Source organism: Dipodomys ordii, unplaced genomic scaffold, assembly GCF_000151885.1.
Source record: "Dipodomys ordii isolate 6190 unplaced genomic scaffold, Dord_2.0 Scaffold5, whole genome shotgun sequence".
NCBI lineage: Eukaryota > Metazoa > Chordata > Mammalia > Rodentia > Heteromyidae > Dipodomys > Dipodomys ordii.
In genome coordinates this window covers 15,048,396-15,059,594 of record NW_012267221.1, presented here as the reverse complement: position 1 = coordinate 15,059,594, position 11,199 = coordinate 15,048,396, and positions in this window count along the sequence as shown.

Below are 11,199 nucleotides of genomic sequence, written 5' to 3'. Positions count from 1 at the left end.
GCCCAGGCCCAGAGTTCAGGCCCCACGACCGGATCCCTCCAAAAAATAAAAATACAGTATATCAAGATATATGATATACAGTCAAAGCTGAGAGTAGAAGAATTTGTGTGGCTTTAAATGTTTCTGTTATTCATGAGGAAAAGCTTTAAATCAATAACCCAACATTACCCCTTGAAGAAGTAGAAAAGGTAGAATATATTGTACTCTAAGCAACCATTAGAAAGAAAATAATCATAAAAATGTAAATCAGTGAAAAAAAGAAAAGTCATTGTAAAGGTTAATGAATTGAACAGTTTTCAGGAGAAGATCAAATGGCTAACAGATACACAAAAAATGTCCCCGATCTTTAACATAATTATTGTTATTAAGAAAATAAACAACAACAAATAGCAGTGAGGGTATGGGAAAAAGGGACCTTTAACACTGTGAATGTGAATATAATTTAGTGCAACCACTGTGGAAAACAGTATGGAGGTTTCTTATAAAACTAAGGATATAACTATTGTGGGATCCTGCTATATCACTTTGGGCATGAATCTGAAGTAATGTAAGTCAGTATACAGTCCTGATACTTGCACACTCATGATCATAGCAGCACAATTTACAATTGCCAAAATATGGCATCAACTTTGGGGGTTGTAGAGTGATGAATAAAGAAAATATGATATGTATACACAATAGAGTACTACTCAGCCAAAAAGCAAGATGACATTATGTTGTTTGCAGAAAAATGGATGGAATTAGAGATAATTACATTAAAGCAAATAAGTCAGAATTAAAAAAAAAACACAAATATCACAAATCTCCCTCACATACCTAATCTACCCCTTATAAATGAATGACAGGAATGTAGTTAAGGTTCTGTTTGGTATTGAATACCAGCAGGAGCAGGGAGGGAAAAGTGCATTATATAAATATATGAAAATAGACCTCATGGTCTATTAAAATTATTTCAAGGAAAAAAAGGAAGGGAATGTAGAGGAGTGAGAGAAAAGTGACTTTCATCTGGGCACATTGTATGCATAGGTGGAAATTCCAAAATAAAACCTTTTTTTTTTTACAACTAATGAGTGAAAAATAAAATTTAAAATAAAAAACCAAAAGAACTAATATGCTATATTAAAGTTATCATGCAAAAAGGAAGAGACTCAAATAGATAAATTGGGAAAGATGGAAAGTTGTTACTAATCATTGAGACATTGGTGAGACTATAGAAAGAAATATTATGAACTTTATTAAATTCAGAATCCTAGCATTTATGAGCAAAGTCACAGGGCTCAGGGCAGTCAACACAATTTTGAGAACAAACAACTAAGTGTGACGCCTTACATTACTGATGACTTCTCTTTTCTTCTGGTGGGGTTTAAACTCAAGACCACTAGGTAGCTCAGCTGGTGCTCTGCCATTCAGCCATGCTTATATCCTTGCTTTTGTTTATTTTGGTGATGGAATCTCATGGTGCCATCAGGAAGCAGGACTCAGCCTCCTGAGTATCTAGAATTAGAGGCATGAGCCATGGCACTGGACTATGTTACCTGATTTTTAAACATTGGTGTACAGTTAGTGAACTCATGGAAGAGAATTGAAAGTCCAGAAAGAAATCCATATACTTATAATCAGTATATGATTCTAGGAAAATAGGATAGTATATACAGAATAAACTTCGACTATAACTATGATATACAAAAATGGACTAAAAATGGTAATAGATCTGCATGAAGTAGCCAAAGCTATACATTTTATGAAGAAATGGTAAAAGAAAATATTTTTGAGTATAAGTAAAGATTTTCTGGACATGACTTCAAGTGCAAGGTTCATATTAGAAAAAAAAGTGACTAAATGAACTTCATAATTTTAAACATTTGGTCCTCAAAAGCCATCATTCAGAAGATGAAGAGATGAGCCCAGGCTAGACAAAAAATATTTCCAATCATGCATTTGACATAGGACTTGTATCTTAAGTAGATAAATACTTTTATCAACTCATCAAAAAGACAACACAATGAAAAATGTTTGTGTGTGTGTGTGTGTGTGTGTGTGTGTGTGTGTGTGTGTGTGTGTGTGTGTAGCCTCCAAATGGCCTACAGTGGTCCCTGTTTTCTCTGAAGTTTTCTTGTACAGTGCCCTCCCACACTGCATCATAGAAGGATCCAGTGGTCAATAGATGGTAGCAGAACTGATGGTTTGTCACTTTAAAACAAATTGACATCTGTTCGTTGCACAAGGGGGTTTCATCTTAACAAGTCCATTCATACATATAGTGCTTCTTGATCATAATCGTCACTGTGCCTTTTTCCTTCTTTCTTGTCCCCTTTGCCAAACTAGTCTCATTAACTGACCCTACTTACTCCATTTCACACATTTATATGAGCTATTGTGTCACTTTTAAAGCTTGTTCCTTGCTCTGTCTCTTTTTGATTCATCATGCTACTGGAAGCCAGCTATACGGAGATGTACAGCTATAGCCTGCAAGTAAGACATCTTGGAAGTAGATCTTTTAGCTCTGTCAAAGACTTCAGATATCTGACATCTTTACTATAATCTTGCATAAAATCCGGAGAGAGAAACACAAAGCTAAGATACTACCACATCTCTGGTCTTTAGAAATTAATGTTTTGGTTTGTTCAAAGTTGGTTGGAACAATTTGTTTCAAATGAAGCAATTGATAATTAATTCTTTGGAAAGAAGATTTGAGTGTATTTTTCTCCAAAGAAGATCCACAGATGGCTGTGAAAAAATCCATGAAAAGCTTTATCATTAGGTACTAGGAAATACAAATTAATGATATCACTAAAAGCACATTAGAATCACTATACTAAAAAATACTGGGGTGGAGAGACCATGTTTAGACTATGTGAGGCCCTGTGTTAATCTCAAAATGTAGTAAACAAACAGATAAGAAATAAATAAGCCCCACCACCAATATAAAAATGTATTGAAGTTGACAAGTATTGATGAATGTGGCAAAACTGGAATTGCAATACACTGTGGTGGGAGAAGGTTAGGTAGAATAAATTGCTTAGAAGTTAACATAAACTTACCAAACAATTCTGAAATTTCATTATCTACTAAACAAAAATACAAATATATGTTCATACAAATATTTTCATGTGATTATTTATAAAAGTTTTATTCATAAGTTTCCTAAATTAGAAACAATCAAAATATCCATTGACTGCTTCATGGATGAATTAAACCTAGTCCATCCATAAATTTCATGTAGTACATCTAAACATTGAAATGCTTTTCAGCAATGAAAAGGAGAAAACTACTGATGTGTATTATGACATGGCTGAATCTCAGAAACATTATGATAAATATAAGACATCAGACACAAAAGATTGCATATTGAATTAATTTATTCACACAATATTTCCAGAAAATTAAAATATGTAGAGAAAGACAATAAACCCGTGACTGAGACTAGGATTAGATGTGAAGATCAACTGTCCAGAGATACAAGACAATTCTCTGGGAATAATAAACAAAAGTGTTCTGACACTTGATTGTGGTGATGGTGAACTAACACTGGAAGATTATTAAAAGCATTATTCTGTACCCTGATATCAGAAAAATTTATTGTACATATATTACATCTAAGGAAAAATATTAAAATGATATGAAAGATGTACAAAGTTCCATGGTAGCATGAGTCCTTTGAAATGAAGGCACCTGGGAAAAATTCATGAGAATGTAGAAGTTGAGGTAAAACTCAAAAGTTGAAAGATTTGTGACAGCAGTTTAAAGAGAAGGGAAGTTCTAGTCAGAGAAAAGATTAAAGATGCAAGGCTGTGGAATAAAATGAATTGGCATGATCAGAAGTATAGTAACTGTAGTTGAGAGTAGAGCAAAGAACAGACTTGGAATAAAAGACAAGGTTTGACTTGCCTCAGTAGGCTACGTGGAGGAGTGAACTTCATTACATAATCTCTAGTCCTTATACTCCTTTGCACTTCAGACTTAAAACAAAAACTGTAAAACATCTCTACTTCCATACCCTCAAACATAGCAAGCTGAATATGCTTCAAATTTGTCCCTACCTTTTTTCCATCTTTTTTATTAGTTGATAACTGTACCATCCACAGAGTTGCTCAATTAAGAACTTAAGTATCCAGCACCTATGTAATCAATTAAAATTATACATTTATTTTACTTCTTAAATTTTCTGACCCTTCTTTTTCTTTTCAGTCTGTTTTACCAGTTGACAATTTCTTATTCTGTCCTGCCCTTATGTTTTACATGACCCAACCTACTCTCTAGAAAGCTAGAGACAATGAATTTCTGAATTCCAGCTTTTTTGAGCTTAATTGAATGTTCTTGTTGGACATTTCTTTATTATTGTTTATTCCATATTGTAGCATAATAATTTCTCTTTCTTATGTTACCAGTCCCATAAAAATAGGATTAGTGTCTTTCATGCCTTTGGAATACCAAGAGTTTACCACTATATCTGATACAGAGGGGAGACATAAAATACATTTATGAAATGATTAAATACAAGGATAGATGTAAGCAGACAATTACTGACAATGCAAAGAATAGATTGAAAAAAGGGAAAACCTGAGGAAGTATTATCTGTTTTTAAAGAGTGAAGGCTAGGGTTTTTGCTCACAATTAGATTCCTTACCCAGTGGCTTGCATTATAGCTCCAGCCCTACAAAATAAAAGGTCCAGATGAAAGTTTCTATTTTTAATTGACAATAATACAGAGATGATGTAAATATCTTTAAAAGTTCAGTCTAGGTGCCAGTGGTTCCCACTTGTAATGCTAGTTACTTAAGAGGTTGAGATCTGAGGATCACAGTTTGAGGCTAGCCTGGGCAGGAAAGTCTGTGAGATTCTTATCTCCACTAAACTACCAAAAAAGCTAAAAGTGGAGCTGTGTCTCAAATGGAAGAGCACTAGCCTTAAGCAAAGAAGCTCAATGATAGCATCCAGGCTCTGAGTTCAAGCTTCAGGACTGGTATCAAAAATAAGACGAAATAAAAGTAAATTAATAAAAAGTTGACTAGTAGTGTCTTTGGAAAAAGCCAACTGCACATGAAACAAAGTTTAATATGGTGCTGCAGCAGGTGGTTGGCGTGTGTCTGAAACATGACCCAGTGCTTTATCTTGGACTCAGAATGATAATTTCTATTCCATTGATATTTGACATGAAATAGTGCTGATACTAGAAATGCTGCATTGGGGAAGTTATTGAAAACCACTGAATCTGTGGAAAAGTTTTGGAGAATATTTATTTTAGTTGTTGTAATATAAGATGAAGAGGAATATAAAAATGTAACATAATTAATTACATGAAAATGTTATTTTGAGCCAGGTGTTGGTGACTCAGGCCTGTAGTTCTAGCTAGCTCCTCAGGAGGCTCAGATCTGAGTCTAAGGATCACAGTTCAAAGATATCCAGGGTAAGAAAGCCCATGAGATTCTGATCTACTATTAACTATTAAAAAGTTGAAAGTAGAGCTTGTGGCACAAGTGGTAGTACACTAGCTTTAACAAACCTTGGGTCTGGCGCGCGTGCATGCTCACACACACACACACACACACACACACACACACACACACACACACCACTGTAACAGCTGCAGTTGCCTGACCACGCCATTCTTTAAACTGGGCATGAGCTCTCCAGTTCACTGCTGGTTCCACCCAGGCTGAGGAACTCCTTGTATTACTGGCTTTGACTCTATAAGCCTTTGTGAAACCAGTATTAATATGATGTTGCTGCATTATTAGTGTTTCTCAAATATTAGTATATATAGTATTCATCTAGAATATTTTTAAACCCCAGAACTTCTGGGCCAGGCCTGTATATGCATGCAGAAGGTCTTAGATGGTATTTCAAACTTTTCATTTCTAACATGATCCAAGAGGTTGCTGCTACTGATTTAAATAAAATGGCATCATATTATGGCATTCTTATTTCTAGTTGCTTTTCCTTCATAGAAATATTTACTTACATAATAAATAATCAAGAACTGGTGTCTATTTCTTTATCTGTAAATACCTATATAGCTAAGGCCTGGTTATTGGACTTTTTTGTATGCAAAATGAGGACAATTAATTTGAAACTATACAGTCCCTTACACCTTCAGGCAAAGCAATTTTTGTTGATCTCCCAGAGGGTGTTTCAGTTGTCTTTCCACTTTTTACTTGAGTCCCATTTATGAATTAGCCCTCAAAAATGAACTGAATGGTCATTAGCATTTCAATAGCAATTTCCATCCAAGTTATTTTGAATATACCATCTGGTACCAAATATTAATAACTTTATAGTAACAACAACTGTGGCTGGTGGCTGGGAGGTGATAATAATCATCAATTAGTACTTATGGAGCACATGAGTCCATCTTTTAGACAAAGCAGACTATTGTCAGGTCTCTCGACAAGCAAGGGGCAGAGCTGGTGACATATCTGACATATGGATGGAACTGAATGACTTGTTTAGGATCACAGAGCTCTCAGACATCTGGTTGCCTTTTCAATAATCTTGTATTGCTTTACACTAAAACCATAAATAAATTAATGCATAAAATAATGCCCAAGCATTGCTTGGAGACAGAGCTATGACGAATCCTGCCAAAATAGAACTCTTTCTCCTGCTTCAGATTTTATACCACTTGCTACATACCTGAGCAGGGAAGTTCTATGGCTATCACTCTACCCATGCAATTCTTTCTGCAGATGTGGAGTAGGTACTAGAGACTCTGGAGAGGAACATGCTTTAAGGAACTCAATACTTGAGATATCACTAGCTGCTTTTGGGGAAAACAAGGAAGTTGTAAGGATTACTTATTCTATCAGAAGTGTCTCAAAGTAGTGTCTGAGACCTCAGCTTCTGAATTCAGTAGTTGGAAATTAACAAGGCATTCAGGGACATTGACTGCTGATCTGGATAGCAAACCCAAGAACTCTTTAGAAATATGTAGTAGGGCTGTAGCTAGTTCAAATAACACTGAATGGTAACAAAGATGTAATTCTACCAAATTAGGTAGGGGAAACTCATCAAATTGATTCTGAGGGGTTAACACTGACTTTACTTCACTTGCTCTAATTGTGAGAGAGGATTTCTACCTTGTAGCACCTAATTTTAATTAGAAGTGTAAAATTTCATTTGCAATTGACAAATAATAATTTGGAAAATTTGTAGGGGAAAAAGTACTGTTTTTGAGTGTGTTCACAATGTGGCACAATTTAATTGGCTTAATTAAAAATCTATCATCAGAATTATTTCTGTGGTGAAAATATTTAAAATCAATGAGTTATGGATATATTACTGAAGCTTATTCCTCCTAAGTGAAAGTTTGATCATGGTGTCCATTCTCTGCATCTACCATCTCTTCTAGCTCTCCAAACCATTACTCTACTCTCTACTAATGTGAATTCAAATTGTTTAGACTGCACATTAACTTAGATGTAGTAATGTCTTTCTATGCTTGGTTTATTTCACTCAGCACTGTGTCCTCTAAGTGGTTTCACAATGCAAATGACATTCCATTCTAAATAATTCTTTAACATAAATATACCACATGAAGTATATATAAAGCATAGTTGAAATCATGACATATAAGAGGCTGTTTACTTGATGTTCCTAGTTCAGTTATTGCTCTGCATGGAATGAAGACTAGCATCTTTTTCTTGCTTTGTCTGGTAAAAGTCAGTGAAGTGAACTGGTGAGTGATCAGTCACAATGTGCCTGGCATTGTTCTTGGCACAGGAAATCCAACAGTAAATACAGCAGTCAAGCCCCTGCTTCAGAGGGACACACCTTCTAAAGAAGAGGTGAGAAAGATGGAAAACACATAAATTAATAATTACACTAATCTCTTTCTTTAAGAACATAAATGATATGATGATGTGGTAGAGAATGGGAAAGAAAAGTTATAGATAAAGTCTCTTTGAGCTCAAGAGTATCTTGTGGAAAGGCTATAGAAGAGGAATATATTTTAGATTTTTTGAAAGAACAAATGTAGCATAGGAAGTATGCAGTTGTTCAGGGGTGAAAAAGTAAGTAGGGACTAGATCACTTATGATCTCTTAGGCACTACTATATTTTTCTGTTTTATGCATCTGTCATGGGGAGCTTCTGAAAGGTTTCAGCCAGAAATCAATATATGTGTTAGAAATTGTTCCAAAAGGAGCTGGGAAGGTGGCTCAGTGGTAGAGTGCTTGCCTTGAATGTATGAGGTCCTGGGTTCGATTCCTCAGCACCACATAAGCAGAAAAAGTCGGAAGAGGCACTGTGGCTCAAGTGGTAGAGTGCTAGCCTTGAGCTGAAGAGCTCAAGGACGGTGCCCAGGTCCATGGTTGAAAAAAAAAAAAAAAGAAAATGCTCCAAAAGGGGTCATTTGTTGAAAACATATGTGAGGTTAGGGTGAATCATTAGGAATTCTTCCCATTGTTTAGGTACGTGACTATGTTGGTAAGAAATAGGAACAATAAGACACATTGAGTATGAAATGGTAGAGAAGATAAAGTGAAGATTGTTCTTATCTGAGCAACTGAGAATGGGATGTCGAGTGGAGAATGTTAGCTCGGAGTACGTATGTTGAGCAAGGGAGGCAAAAATAACAGTTGCAATTAGTCAACTCAGCTCAGACGCCTAATAGCTAGGATCACAGGTATAAGCCTCTAGTACTAGGCTTGGATATCAGAATTCTAAGAACAGAATTCAGGAGCACATGCATGCTTGTTTGGATTCTTGATTGATGATAAAAGTAGGTCTCTAGCCAAGTGGAGAAAGACTGTAAGATAGATGTGAACAAATGAACATCAATTAAAAATGAAATTAGATCTCTGAATTAACATGAAATTAAAAGCTTCTTATGAGTTTTATGCTCAGAAATTTATTAACATGGATTGTAACATTAAATGAAAAAGTTAAGATCAGGAACTCTTAAAGGATCATACAGGATTTTTTTTCTTTTCTATACCGGTATTTGAACTAAGGATTTCACATTTGCTAGACAGATATTTTTCCAATTGAGCCAGGAAATGAGCATTTTTCTGTTTTCTATTTTAATTAGACTTTTTTTTAATGTGGGTCTGGTAATATGGCACAGAGAGCATCCTTTCAATTGCTGTATTCCTACCTGTGGCCACTCAGGTATCTAGAATCACAGTTGTGAATGATCATACCTGGTTTGTTGGTTGAAATAGGGTCTCTCTCACAATTCTTCCTATGTGGAACTCAAACTGATGTCTTCCCAACCTCTTCCTACTGAGTCCTGACACTATAGGAATGAGCCACTGTATTCAACTACTGACTAGTTCCAACTATGCCAACTTAAAAAATGGATAGAATTGAACTAATGTTTAAAATGGATAATTGGATATGAAACTATAAGGATCTTTAGTGACTTATAGTTTCTAGAAGGGGGCATTGCTAGAAAGGAATACGGGTTACTGGCTACATTTTGTCACTTGAGTGGAGATTTATTGCATCGCTGCTTATGTTTAAGGTACATCTTTAGATGTTTGTTATGTAATTCAGTTGTAAAAGTTTAAAAAAGAACAGTGAAGTTACTTTTGCCTATCAGAAATAATGAGAGAATGCCAAACATGCACTTGTCCAGTTGTTCAGTGATTTAGTTATACAACCTTCTCCATTTACTAAGAGGAACTTTCTACATAGGGACGCTGCTATTAGTCAAAGAAAAAAAGACATCAATCTCCACTGTCCTATGCAGATAACATAATCGATTGTATGTAAGAACATTTTCTTTTGGGCACCTTGCTTATGCCTTGCTTAGGGAATGTGAACTTTGGTGGAAGAAGCAGTCACCAACATTAATGATTCCTCAGTGCCAACATACATCTTGAGTGTAGCTGCTCACTGGGAAAGCATCTTCATAGCAGCCCAGCTCTCATGATTGAGTCTCTGAACTTCAGTTTGGATTTGGGGCTCATGACTGAAATCATTATCAGTCTTTCTCTATCAACATCTTACTTACTATGTGACATTGTTTCTGCTATGATGATCCTTTTTTCTTTCCTTCTTTCTGTTTTAATTTGATTGTAGGTTAAAGCACTCTTTCTTTCCTAGTTTCAAAAAGTCAAAACTTGGTTCATTGATCTGAGACCTTTCTTCTTTTCTAACATAAACACTTAACACTATATATTTCCCACTAAAGCCCTGCTTTAACCATATCCACACAAATTTTGATCTATTTGTCTTTTAGTCAGAAAAAAATTTGCTAGTATTTTTTGTGACTCTTCTTTCACTCACATGCAATTTAGAAGTGTATGGCATGATTTTCAAATATTTGAAGATTTTCTCGATATTTTGCTTGTAATGATTTTAGCTTAATCTTATCATTTAAGAATAAACTTTGAATCATTTCTTTATAAGGTGTTAAGTTTTATGGCTCAGGCCTGATCTATTTTGGAAAATGATCAATGTGCACTTGAAAAAGAGATCTTGGCTGTTGAGTGAGGTGTTCTATAAGTGTTAACTAGGTCAAATCGTGTGTTCAAGAGAGTGCGATGTCTTCAAATATAATTTTGGTTTTATCTCCTTCTCCTTTCAATTCTGTCTGTGTTTTTTAAAGTGTGGTAAATATATAACTAACAAAACTTGCCAATAAAGCCATCATAAGTATGGAATTGTAAGGACTACATTATCTGACCATCACCACCATCTGCTACAGAACTATTTCATCCCTACCCAACAAAATCCTTCCCCATCAAGAAGTACTTTACCAATTTTTGACTTTCTTTTTTCCAACCTCCTTGTGACTCTTACCATATTTAAATATCCATAGATTCTAGGCATGACATTTAATTAGAAACAGACAATATCTCCCCTTCTCTATTTGGGCTTATTATACCTAGCAGAGTGTTTCCAAGGTTAACAATGTTACAACATGCATCAGAACTTCATTCCTTTTTTTATACTTAAATAATATTTCGTTTTGTGTATGTTCATGTCTCTGTGTGTGTGTTTCATTTTATCCATCTATTGATGGAAAACATGATTTTTTTAGTCTGTGGCTGTCATAATGCTTTAATGAATATTGGTTTCACTTTTGTTTTCAATGGATTTAGGTATGTAAACAGGAGGAATTTTTTTTTTTGGGGGTCCGGTTGTGGGGCCTGAACTATGGGCCTGGGCGCTGTCCCTCAGCTCTTCAGCTCAAGGCTAGCACTCTACCACTTGAGCCACAGCACCACTTCCGGCTTTTTTCTTTTTGCTTAT